Raw genomic sequence first — 10,589 nt, 5'->3', positions numbered from 1 at the left:
CGCCACCGGTTTGGATGGAGGCAACGCCGGCGCAGGAGGCGGCGTACCTCGAGATGTGGCGCCAGCGACGGCTGGCCGAGGAGCGCCGTCGCGGCGAGTACGAGGAGATGCTCGAGCGCGACCTCGAGGAGGAGGAGCGCGAGGCTGAGGAGGAGGCGCGCCAGGCCGCGGCTGCACAGGCGGCCGCACAGCCCCCCGCGCCGGCACTGCCCACGCTGGCACAACTGCCCGCGGTCGTCATCGCCGCCGCCTAGAACACGGCGTTCCCCTGGGCCGGTCCTGCGCCGACGCTCATCGACCTCACCGGCCCCGAGGAGGAGGAAGACGACGACGACGCCGCCTAGGGCAGCGCGCCGCCTCGTAGTTTAGTTTGTTTTTAGTTTTTTAATGCTAATGTGGACGCGTGCACTCTCGCCGGCCTTCCTGGCCGGCTTTAATGTTTAATTAAGTTGTTTTTATTTTAAATATGCATGCACTGTTTTTTATGTCGGCGCCGTCAAAATGGGTCGGGGCAGCGTTGAACGCACACACCGACCCAAACGCGGAAGTGGACGTCCGTGTCCGCCTGGCCGACCCAAACGGGCAAAAAAAGACAAAATTGCCGTCTGGGTCGGCCCACTTGCACGAATTAAATTCGAGCTAACTCATCTAAACTTTGTTCGAATTTCGAAATTAATTTGTGAAAACAGGTGGTAAAATCCAGAGACCTGCACCAAAATATCCGGATGTTTCCTGTACCCAAACACGAAACAAGTGGAGTAGTACGGCCCGTGCGTGTCGCACAGGCTGCTTCGAGGAACCAACGACGGCAGCCTACAGGTACGTCGTCGCAACGTGCAGAACGGAAGTCAAGGAGCAGCAGCAGAATTCAACAACGCACACCTTTGATTTCTTTCCGATAGCAACGGGAGGAAGGTACCAACAACCTTATATTATTGACTTGGTCGTCTACCATTGGTTCAAAAAAAAAAGACTTGGTCGTGTACCAGTGCTGAACTACAGTACATTGGGCAAACAAATGTCTACCCAGGTCTGGTTCCAGCCGATCTTTTTATCCACATCCAAATCATTCCAACCTCAAAGAGGGTGATGCAAACACCAAATTTTTTCACCGCCGGGTGAACGCTAGAAGACGCAAGAACCACATACACCGTATCAAGCACAACGGTGGATGGGTCACTGAGCACTCTCAAAAAGAGGCTTTTGTCCACGACTATTTCTCCTCGACCATGGGAAAAGGCTCCACGGCGACCACAGACTTCAACTGGGAGGGGTTGGACATTGAGGCTCGTGATGATTTGGGCAACCTCGCGGACCCTTTCTCCGAGGAGGAGGTGCGTGAGGCCATCAACCAGATGCCTGGTGACAAGGCGCCCGGCCCGGATGGCTTCACCGGGCTTTTCTTCAAGAGTTGTTGGGCCATCATCAGGCATGATATTATGAAGGCCATCTTTTGCTTCGGTAACCTCCGCACGGCCAACCTTCATTGGGTCAACTCCGCCAACATTATACTGCTCCCAAAGAAGGATGGAGCTGAAGAAATCTCCGACTACCGTCCAATTAGTCTGATTCATGCTATTCCCAAGATCATTGCAAAGGTCCTTGCCATCCGTCTTAGCCACCACATGCTCCACCTTGTCTCCAACGCGCAGAGTGCTTTCATCAAGACAAGAAGCATCCATGACAATTTCATGTATGTGAGGAATCTTGCGCGGAGGCTCCACAAGTGCAAAACCCCTTCGCTTCTCTTCAAGTTGGACATTCGGAAGGCATTTGATTCAGTCAAGTGGGAGTATATCATTGACCTCCTCCGCCGTAGGGGGTTCCCGAGCATTTTCAGAGATTGGATCACCGCCCTACTTTGCTCCTCTTCCTCGCGGATTCTTCTTAACGGCGTCGCTGGCAGCCCCATCATCCATGGCCAGGGTCTCCGGCAGGGGGACCCTATATCCCCCTTGCTATTTGTGCTCGCGATCGACCCACTCCAAAGAATTCTTGAGATGGCGGCAACTAGAGGGCTATTTCATAAAATCCGTGGCCGTGGGGTTCTTTTACGAACCTCCCTTTATGCGGACGACGCGGCGGTCTTCATGGCACCCATCAAGCGCGATATTGACCACCTCTCCAACATCCTTCGTCTTTTTGGTGATGTCACCGGTCTAGCCACCAACTTTCACAAGAGCTCGGTCATCCCAATCCGTTGTGGGCACATCAACCTGTCGGACATCCTTCAAAAGCTTCCGGCGGCGCGCGGATCCTTCCCCATGAAATACTTAGGCCTCCCGCTCTCTGTGTGGCGGCTCAGGAAGGTGGACTTTCAGTTCTTGGAGGATAAGGCGGCGGCAAAGTTGGTCCCTTGGGACGGGCAAAACATCACGTCTATGGGACGCACCGCCTTGGTCAAGTAGGTGCTTGCCTCCCAAGCATATACTTCATCACTACGCTCGTCGTCCCCACAAGCACCCTCAAAAATCTCAACAAGCTTGAGCGAGCGTTCCTTTGGGAGGGAACATACAAGACCACCGGGGCCAAATGCAAGGTTAATTGGGACACCGTTTGTCGCCCAATTGCCAATGGGGGTCTTGGAGTGCTAAACACGGAGAAATTCGCTAGGGCACTGAGGATTCGTTGGATTTGGTTTGAGTGGAAGGAGCCAACTAAGATGTGGGTTGGCATGGGCAACCCGTGCGATAACGCAGACTACAACTTCTTCTATGCCTCCTCAACTATTATCATGGGAAATGGTGCGTGCACCCCCTTTTGGGACTCTCCGTGGGTGCACAACCGCAAACCCATGGATTTGGCCCCTCTCATCTACGCGGCGTCAACGAGGAAGAATTGGAAGGTGCGGGAAGCACTAAAGGATGGCGCTTGGGTTAAAAAGATCAAGATGACGTCCGATTTTTCTATAGAGCACTTCAGACAATTTCTCGAGCTTTGGGCCACCATCCGGGATTTTCACCTACAGGAGGATATTGACGACGACATTGTTTGGAAGCATTCTACTAGTGGCCTCTACACGGTGGAGTCCGCCTACAAAGCGCAATTTCTCGGCCTCATTCGCTCTCCCTTGGAGCATGCAGTGTGGAAAATCTGGGCTCCACCCAAGGTCAAGTTCTTTGCTTGGCTGGCCATCCAAAATAGAGTCTGGACTGCGGATCGATTGGCCAAGCGCGGTTGGCCTAACTGTGGCTCATGCCCCTTATGCATGCGTGAGAATGAATCGGTTGACCATCTCTTCTTCAAATGTCGTTTCACCATTCGCCTATGGGGCTTGGTCAAGGCGTGGCTGCAACTCATTCACATTGACACCTCTACTTGGCCCCTGAGGCATTCCACCTTAGAATGGTGGCTTGGGTTGACTGATGCTTCCGTCCCCAATCGGAAGGCCATGGCCTCGCTCACCATGCTCACTACATGGACGATCTGGAACGAGCGAAACGCTCGTGTATTCCGCAACATGGCAGCTCCGCCTACGGTTCTTCTCGACAACATCAAAAGGGAGGCATCATTTTGGGTCGCCGCCGGAGCTAAGAAGCTAGGGTCCATCATGCCGGGAGAGTGATTCTTCCGTGTATTGTTAAGGGGTGTTTGTAATACAAACTCTATTCTCTCTTAATTAATATACGTGGCAAAAATTTTGCCCGTTTTCAAAAAAAAATGTAGTAGGAGCATATTAGTTTAAAATGACGGAGACTTACGAAAATTTCAAATGACTATAATAGCAAGAGATAACGAAATGGAAGAGAAAAATAAAAATACCCCGCTTGGGAACGGACGACTTTCCTCTTTTCCACGGGTATTATATTTTCCAACAACTAGACCTTGCATGCATGCTGACTGACTTTCCACAGGTTGCAGTTGCGCCCAAGCTGCAGCCACCATACATACACACCTGGTCAATGTCCCCCCCCCCCCCCCCCAAGTTTGATCATTCGTACGCCCTCTGTCCTGGTCAACAACAACGAATTCTTGAGGCACGCCGTACGTAAAAGTCGCTAACTACGCGCGCACGCGCTGCTAGAAAACTTTCCCTATATAAAGAGCAGAGCACCAGCCTAGCTGCTGCAAGAACACAGACATCAAACTTCAGACCCCACACACACAAGAGCAAGAACAAGCTTCTTTGCCTGCCTCATCGATCAAAACACAGCAGGATCATCGTCTTGATCAGGAGCAGCCTCGGCTATAACTCATGGGTTCGTCGACGGCGCGCGTTCTCCTCGCGGTGGCTCTCGCCGTGCTTCTAACGTCGACGTCCCATGTCGCTGATGCCGCGAGGCCCGCGCCGGCGGCGGACCAGGCGCGGCTGCTCGACGGCGGCGTCGTCCAGGCGGTGACGCTGGCGGACAAGGCGAGGCAGACGGTGGAGCTGCTCATGGCCAGGTTGCCGGCCGGTCCAAGCCCCAAGGGACCTGGCCACTAGATAGACGAGAAAGAGAGAGAGTTCTTGTGACGCCGTTCTTTTGTTCATGTTTCTTTTCCGGGGAAAAGAGACCCAGATTCTTTATAGTTTACAGATTCATTTTTGAGGGGGGAAAACGTTCTTCTCTGTTGTTACCTGTATTATTATACTGCACCGGTGCTGCTGATATGAGATAGTAGTGAACTAATCAATACAAAAATCAATAATTACAACTCTTTAATATCACTGATAAGTGCAGATGTCTGATTTGGTTAGTATACACAAGTTTCTCTTGTCATCACTCCGTCCGGTTTGAAAAGGAGACCTAGGAGCTGTTCGGCAACCCAACAGCTCTGGAAATCCCAGGATCCACGGAGTATCTATTTCCTCGTTCTGTTGTTTTTAACTACAGCTCCGGCTGCTCGGGGAGCAGAGTCGTGTGGAGCGGAGGGACTCCGAACAGGCGGCTAGTCTGACCCTGTTCAGGTTTTCATACATTGTTAATGGTTGCAAAACGGCAATCATGAGAAGTACTAGTACTACTTAGCGAAATCTTAGTGGCGCCAAGCTTGTGTGACATGCATGCTAATGTTGGATTAATCATCGATAACGGTCCAAGCTCAAAGGGGAGGAGCAAAGAAGGCCTTCAAGTAGGCACAGGGGAGGATTGTGCTGACACTATGTTTACACACCTTCTTGTTCCTCTTCCCCTTCTTCACAGAAACTTCAAATTCTTCAAATGAAGTTCTAGATATCTGAATCTGGACTGAAAGTACGCCGCCATGGCATTTCCAGGTGATCCACCATGCATCCCTGTCAAATTCGCTCATTTAACTTATGAAAGTGCATGCTTTTGATTCTTTGACCAAGTTTCCATGTTGCAAGTATCGTGCGGATTGACCATGATTGGAAGATCGGGGAAGGAAGACCTGAGGGCAAAGCGTTGCTTCCAAGAAAGCGGCAACGATGCATCCGCTTGCCGTACGACATTCTTGACAGTACTCGAATTGAGCGGCAAACTAGTCAGACATTTCCACCTAACGAATGCGTCATTTGGAACACAGATCGATTTGTGGATTAAAAAATGGACACGAATTTGCGCCTCAAAAATTCAATGAAAACTTTAAAAATTGCCCTCACGCAGGATCGAACTACGGACCTTCAGTTTACAAGACTGACGCTCTACCACTGAGCTATAAGGGCTGTTTGTTCCTTAAGTTGATTTCATGTTTTAATACAAAGTCAGTCTGACCTCGACGCGAAAATCCAAGCCGAGCTTGGCACGAACTCGGAACTCCCAGCCCATATCGGATTCCACTTCTCCGGCGCGCCCCTGCCGGTTCCCTCCTTCGATCTACATAAGCGCACCACCCATGGCCTCTCCGTGTCTCCATCAATCCACCCAACTCCAAGCTCCTCACGATGGCATCTGCGACCAACACCAAGCCCGGGGAGTTTGAGGAGGGGACATCAATGACGGCGGCCGATCTGTGCCGTTCCAAGTGCGTCGAGTTTGACGACCTCGGGATGATTCTCACTGCGACGCGCGGCGGCGAAGCGGTGGCCGAGGTGGTGCTCGAGGAGGACGGCGCCGGCGGAGGGGTGCTCCGCGTGCTGCCCAGCGAGAGCTTCCTCGACGGGGAGCACCGCGTGCACGTGGTGGACGTGCAGGGCGAGCGGGAGGCCTTCGTGCTGGTCGTGGAGGTCCGCGAGCGTGATGGGAGCATTGCCAGCGTGCGGAAGATCTCCTGATTCGCTTACGTTTGACGTCCGATTCCATTAGAGTCACAGTTAGAGCAAAACAAGCCCTCCTTGTCGCACGTGCTTGCTATGTCGAACGAAAATGAAATCATGTTTTCAGTTAAAAATTTGTAGCAAATCATACTTTTGTTGTTTATTACATATCCTTAATTAATTATGTGTGCTGTCATTTGGTATGATTATTGGGACGGCTCATAAAAGCAATGCGAAACAAAATATGTTGCGCCAAAGCACAGCAATATTAACACGACTATGATCATCACGTGCTTGAAATTGCTCCTGCGTCTATTCATTTGCTTTTCATTTTATTTTATACTCTCTCAATTTCGCAAAAAAAAAGTTACATTTTTACCAACGTGCAACCATCCTCAACTCCAAGTACTCTGTGTAAAAAAGCTGCAAACTAAAAACTGATCAGTCGAGTAAAGTTGCATACTTCCCGCAGAAAAAAGAGAGTAAAAGTTTCGTACTTCAAATGGTACAATTGTTGGAAATATGAGCAAATTACTACGAGATTTAATCCGAATAAACAGAAGATAAATCATGATTACGGCAGCAGAGATTAAACTAATCATGTGAACTAGCATAGCAGATGAACAGATCACATCTAGGACACATACTAGAAACATGAATTCTACCACGATCTCGAACAGGAAGGATAGAATCACATACGGTGCAGCGGGAGCAGCACCGCCGGCGTTGACGTTGTCGCCCATGTCGTCGAGAATGAGGTTGCCGAGGTTGGGGAAGAAGTCGTCGTTCGCGAAGTCGTCGCTGCCAGCAGTCGCGCGAGTGCGCTCCCCAAAACCCTGATCGCCCCTCTCTCGTACAGGATCACGAGAGGCGGGGTTCCGGAGGCCTGCTGTCCCTTCTGCCGGTGCACGCCGAAAGGAGGGATGGAGAAGACTTGCTTGACGGCGCAATGATCTGGAACGGTGGTGAGAAACCATACGAAGCGGCGGCGGCTAGGGTAGACGTCTGCCTGACTATATAGTGCGGGCCGGGCAGGTCGTGGGAGTAAACCCCACGTCCGAGTCGTCACGATCCAAAAGAATCGGAAATGGTTCAGCAATTAACGCGTTCGTTAATTACTAATTAATGACTCATTAATTTTTTTCCGAGTAGCAAAAATATAGACAACGTGCATAGCTGTGTCCTCGGCTCGGCTCAATCCCGCAACCCGCGGCGCGTCATGACGAGGCGAGGCGAGGCGTGGCGTGGCGAGGCGAGCGAGGAGGAGGAGCGCACGTGTAGGTCTTCTCTTGTCATGCTCATACAAGTGGTAGAAGAGCTCACCTTATAAAGAGGTGCAACTCTCTCTCAACTTATGATGTGGGACTAAACTTTAGCCTCACTCACTCTACTCACATGTGTGCATGAATGGGCCAAGAGAATTTCAGAATTTTAGTTGGGCTTTGGGCCAAAGGCCTACTAGCAAAATTCCAACAATCCCTCACAAAGTCTCATTGGCACATCTCATCATTTAGTTCCAAAACATTGTTTATATACCGGTGCTTAGTGGAGACTGTGAAGTTGAACTTCCACTTAGAGATTTATGCTACACTAGATCACAAGTTGAATAGTGGACTATGCCTTGAACTACAAGTTTTCTGTGAAACTAGTTTCACACAAATTCTTGACCGATACTGGGCTGCCGCAAGGCTTCCCCGCGGGTGGAGCATATACGTCGTACTCCAGGGCCTTTTCATGAATTTATTAGAGAACACCCAATTCTCATAGACTGCAACGTTAACAGTCAAATTCATATAGGTGTGTTCCTCAGAAGATGTTCTGCAGGACAACATCTCTGCTTACCCGAATAAGCCACTTGGAACACATTAAGATAAGTATCAACCTTCCATGCAGATCAGGAGAGTATTGCATCTTCACGAAGTGGGATAGTTAATATAGGGATACTCTCCTCCCAGCTGACCAACAGCTTGTCTCCCACTTCTACTTCACGGGATCTCCGATCACATAGAGTGGGTTACCACTATGGACAACTCATGCGGTGGGTCTCAAACCCATCTCCATCGATGCATTATCTATCACATTACGTGATAGACCATTTGTGAAGGGATCTGCCAAGTTTTTCGACGTTTGGATATAATCCAACGTAATAACTCCAGAGTTCCTCAATTTTCTGGCAGATTTTAGTCTCCTCTTCACATGTCTTGAGGACTTCATATTATCCTTCGAACTGTTTATCTTGACGATCACAGTTTGATTATCACAGTTCATCAGGATAGGGGGTATTGGTTTTTCAACCATAGGTAAGTCCATCAAGAGTTCACGAAGCCACTCTGCTTCAACAGTGGCAGTGTCCAATGCTGTGAGTTCTGCTTCCATAGTTGACCTCGTTAAGATGGTCTGCTTGCAAGACTTCCAGGAAACAGCGCCACCACCAAGTGTAAAAACATAACCACTTGTGGCCTTTATCTCATCAGCATCAGAAATCCAGTTTGAGTCACTGTAACCCTCCAGTACCATTGGATACCCGGTGTAGTGAATCCCATAGCTCGCGGTGCCTTTCAAATAGCGCATAACTCTCTCAAGCGCATGCCAATGATCATCTTCCGGTTTTGACACAAACCGACTCAGCTTGCTCACAGCAAAAGAGATGTCAGGCCTCGTGGCACTCGCCAAATACATAAGCGAGCCAATAATCTGAGAATACCTCAGTTGATCTCTAGCAATCCGTCGATTCTTTCGAAGCAACACACTAGCATCATATGGAGTTGGAGAAGGTGTGCAGTCGCTATACCCAAAACGACTCAAGACCTTTTCCACATAGTGAGACTGAAGCAGTGTGATCCCACCATTCTCATCTCTCAACAGCTTGATGTTTAAGATAACATCAGCTACTCCTAGATCCTTCATCTCAAAACAGCGAGATAAGAAATCCTTAACCTCCTTGATTAAATCAAGTTTGGTTCCAAAGATCAAGATGTCGTCGACATACAGACAAAGAATAACTCCTTCGCCCCCACCATAGTGATAGTACACACACTTGTCACCATCGTTTACTACAAAGCCGGCAGCAGTTAATGTTCTTTCGAACTTCTCATGCCACTCCTTAGGAGCTTGTTTAAGGCCATATAAAGACTTTAATAACTTGCACACCTTTCCTTCCTGACCAGGTACTACAAAACCATCTGGCTGATCCATGTAAATTTCCTCCTTTAATTCTCCATTGAGGAAAGCCATCTTAACGTCCATTTGATGAACGAGAAGACCATGTGAGGCAGCCAGTGATAGTAGCGCCCGAATTGTGGTCAGTCTAGCCACAGGTGAGTAAGTATCAAAGAAGTCTTCACCTTCTTTCTAGGTATAACCCTTGGCCACAAGTCGTGCCTTGTACTTTTCAATCATACCATCAGGTCTAAGCTTCTTCTTGAACACCCACTTACATCCTACAGGTTTGCAGCCATAAGGACGGTGAGTGATCTCCTAGGTACCGTTAGCTAATATGGAATCCATCTCGCTATGAACAGCTTCCTTCCAGTAGTCAGCATCAGGAGATGCATAGGCTTCTGAAATAGTCCTTGGTGTGTCATCCACAAGGTACACAATGAAATCATCACCAAAAGACTTTGCAGTCCTCTGTCTCTTACTCCTCACAGGAGTTCCATTGTCACCCTCAACAGGATTCTCAACGTGTTCCATCGCAATGGTGGGTTCAGGAATTACAGCGAATTCCTCACTAGATGGAGTAGGTATCTCATGATTTGATGAACTCAACATATCCTTCATAGGAAATATGTCCTCAAAGAAAGTTGCATCATTCGACTCCATAATCGTACCAACATGCATGTCAGATACCTCAGATTTTATTATCAAAAATCTATAGCCGATGCTATGAAAAGCATAGCCCAGAAGAACACAATCCACGGTTTTTGGTCCAAGCTTGCGCTTCTTGGAAATTGGTATATTGACTTTCGCCAAACAACCCCAAGTACGTAGGTAAGAGAGTTTCAATCTTTTCCTTTCCCATTCCTCAAATGGAGTCATGGTCTTATGCTTTGTGGGAACTCGGTTTAGGACATGACACGCAGTCATTAGCGCCTCCCCCCACCATTCCTTGGAAAGACCTGATGTGTCTAACATGGTGTTAACCATATCAGTTAGAGTTCGGTTCTTTCTTTCGGCTACCCCATTCGACTGAGGTGAATAGGGAGGCATCCTCTCATGGATTATACCATGTTCCACACAAAATAGATCAAATTCATTGGAAAAATACTCTCCACCACGATCGGACCTAAGCCGTTTAATTTTTCGATCAAGTTGGTTCTCTGCCTCGGCTTTATAGTTTTTGAAGAAAGTTAAAGCCTCATCTTTTGATTTCAGAAGATACATGTAACAATATCTAGTGGAGTCATCAATCAACGTCATGAAGTATCTCTTTCCACCTTTTGTCAACACG

The 10,589-nt window shown here is 48.9% G+C and overlaps 1 non-coding gene across 1 annotated transcript; it reads right to left on the bottom strand.

Annotated features, from left to right (window-relative positions):
- Positions 1-5,536: 5,536 nt before the first annotated feature.
- On the bottom strand, positions 5,537-5,608 carry TRNAT-UGU (transfer RNA threonine (anticodon UGU)). Its single transcript has one exon. It is a non-coding gene; the product is annotated as a tRNA-Thr (tRNA).
- Positions 5,609-10,589: the final 4,981 nt, after the last annotated feature.

This window comes from Triticum aestivum, chromosome 7D (genome assembly GCF_018294505.1).
Source record: "Triticum aestivum cultivar Chinese Spring chromosome 7D, IWGSC CS RefSeq v2.1, whole genome shotgun sequence".
NCBI lineage: Eukaryota > Viridiplantae > Streptophyta > Magnoliopsida > Poales > Poaceae > Triticum > Triticum aestivum.
The sequence above is the reverse complement of the archived record's forward strand: the minus strand, read 5'-3'. Positions and strand labels throughout refer to the sequence as shown.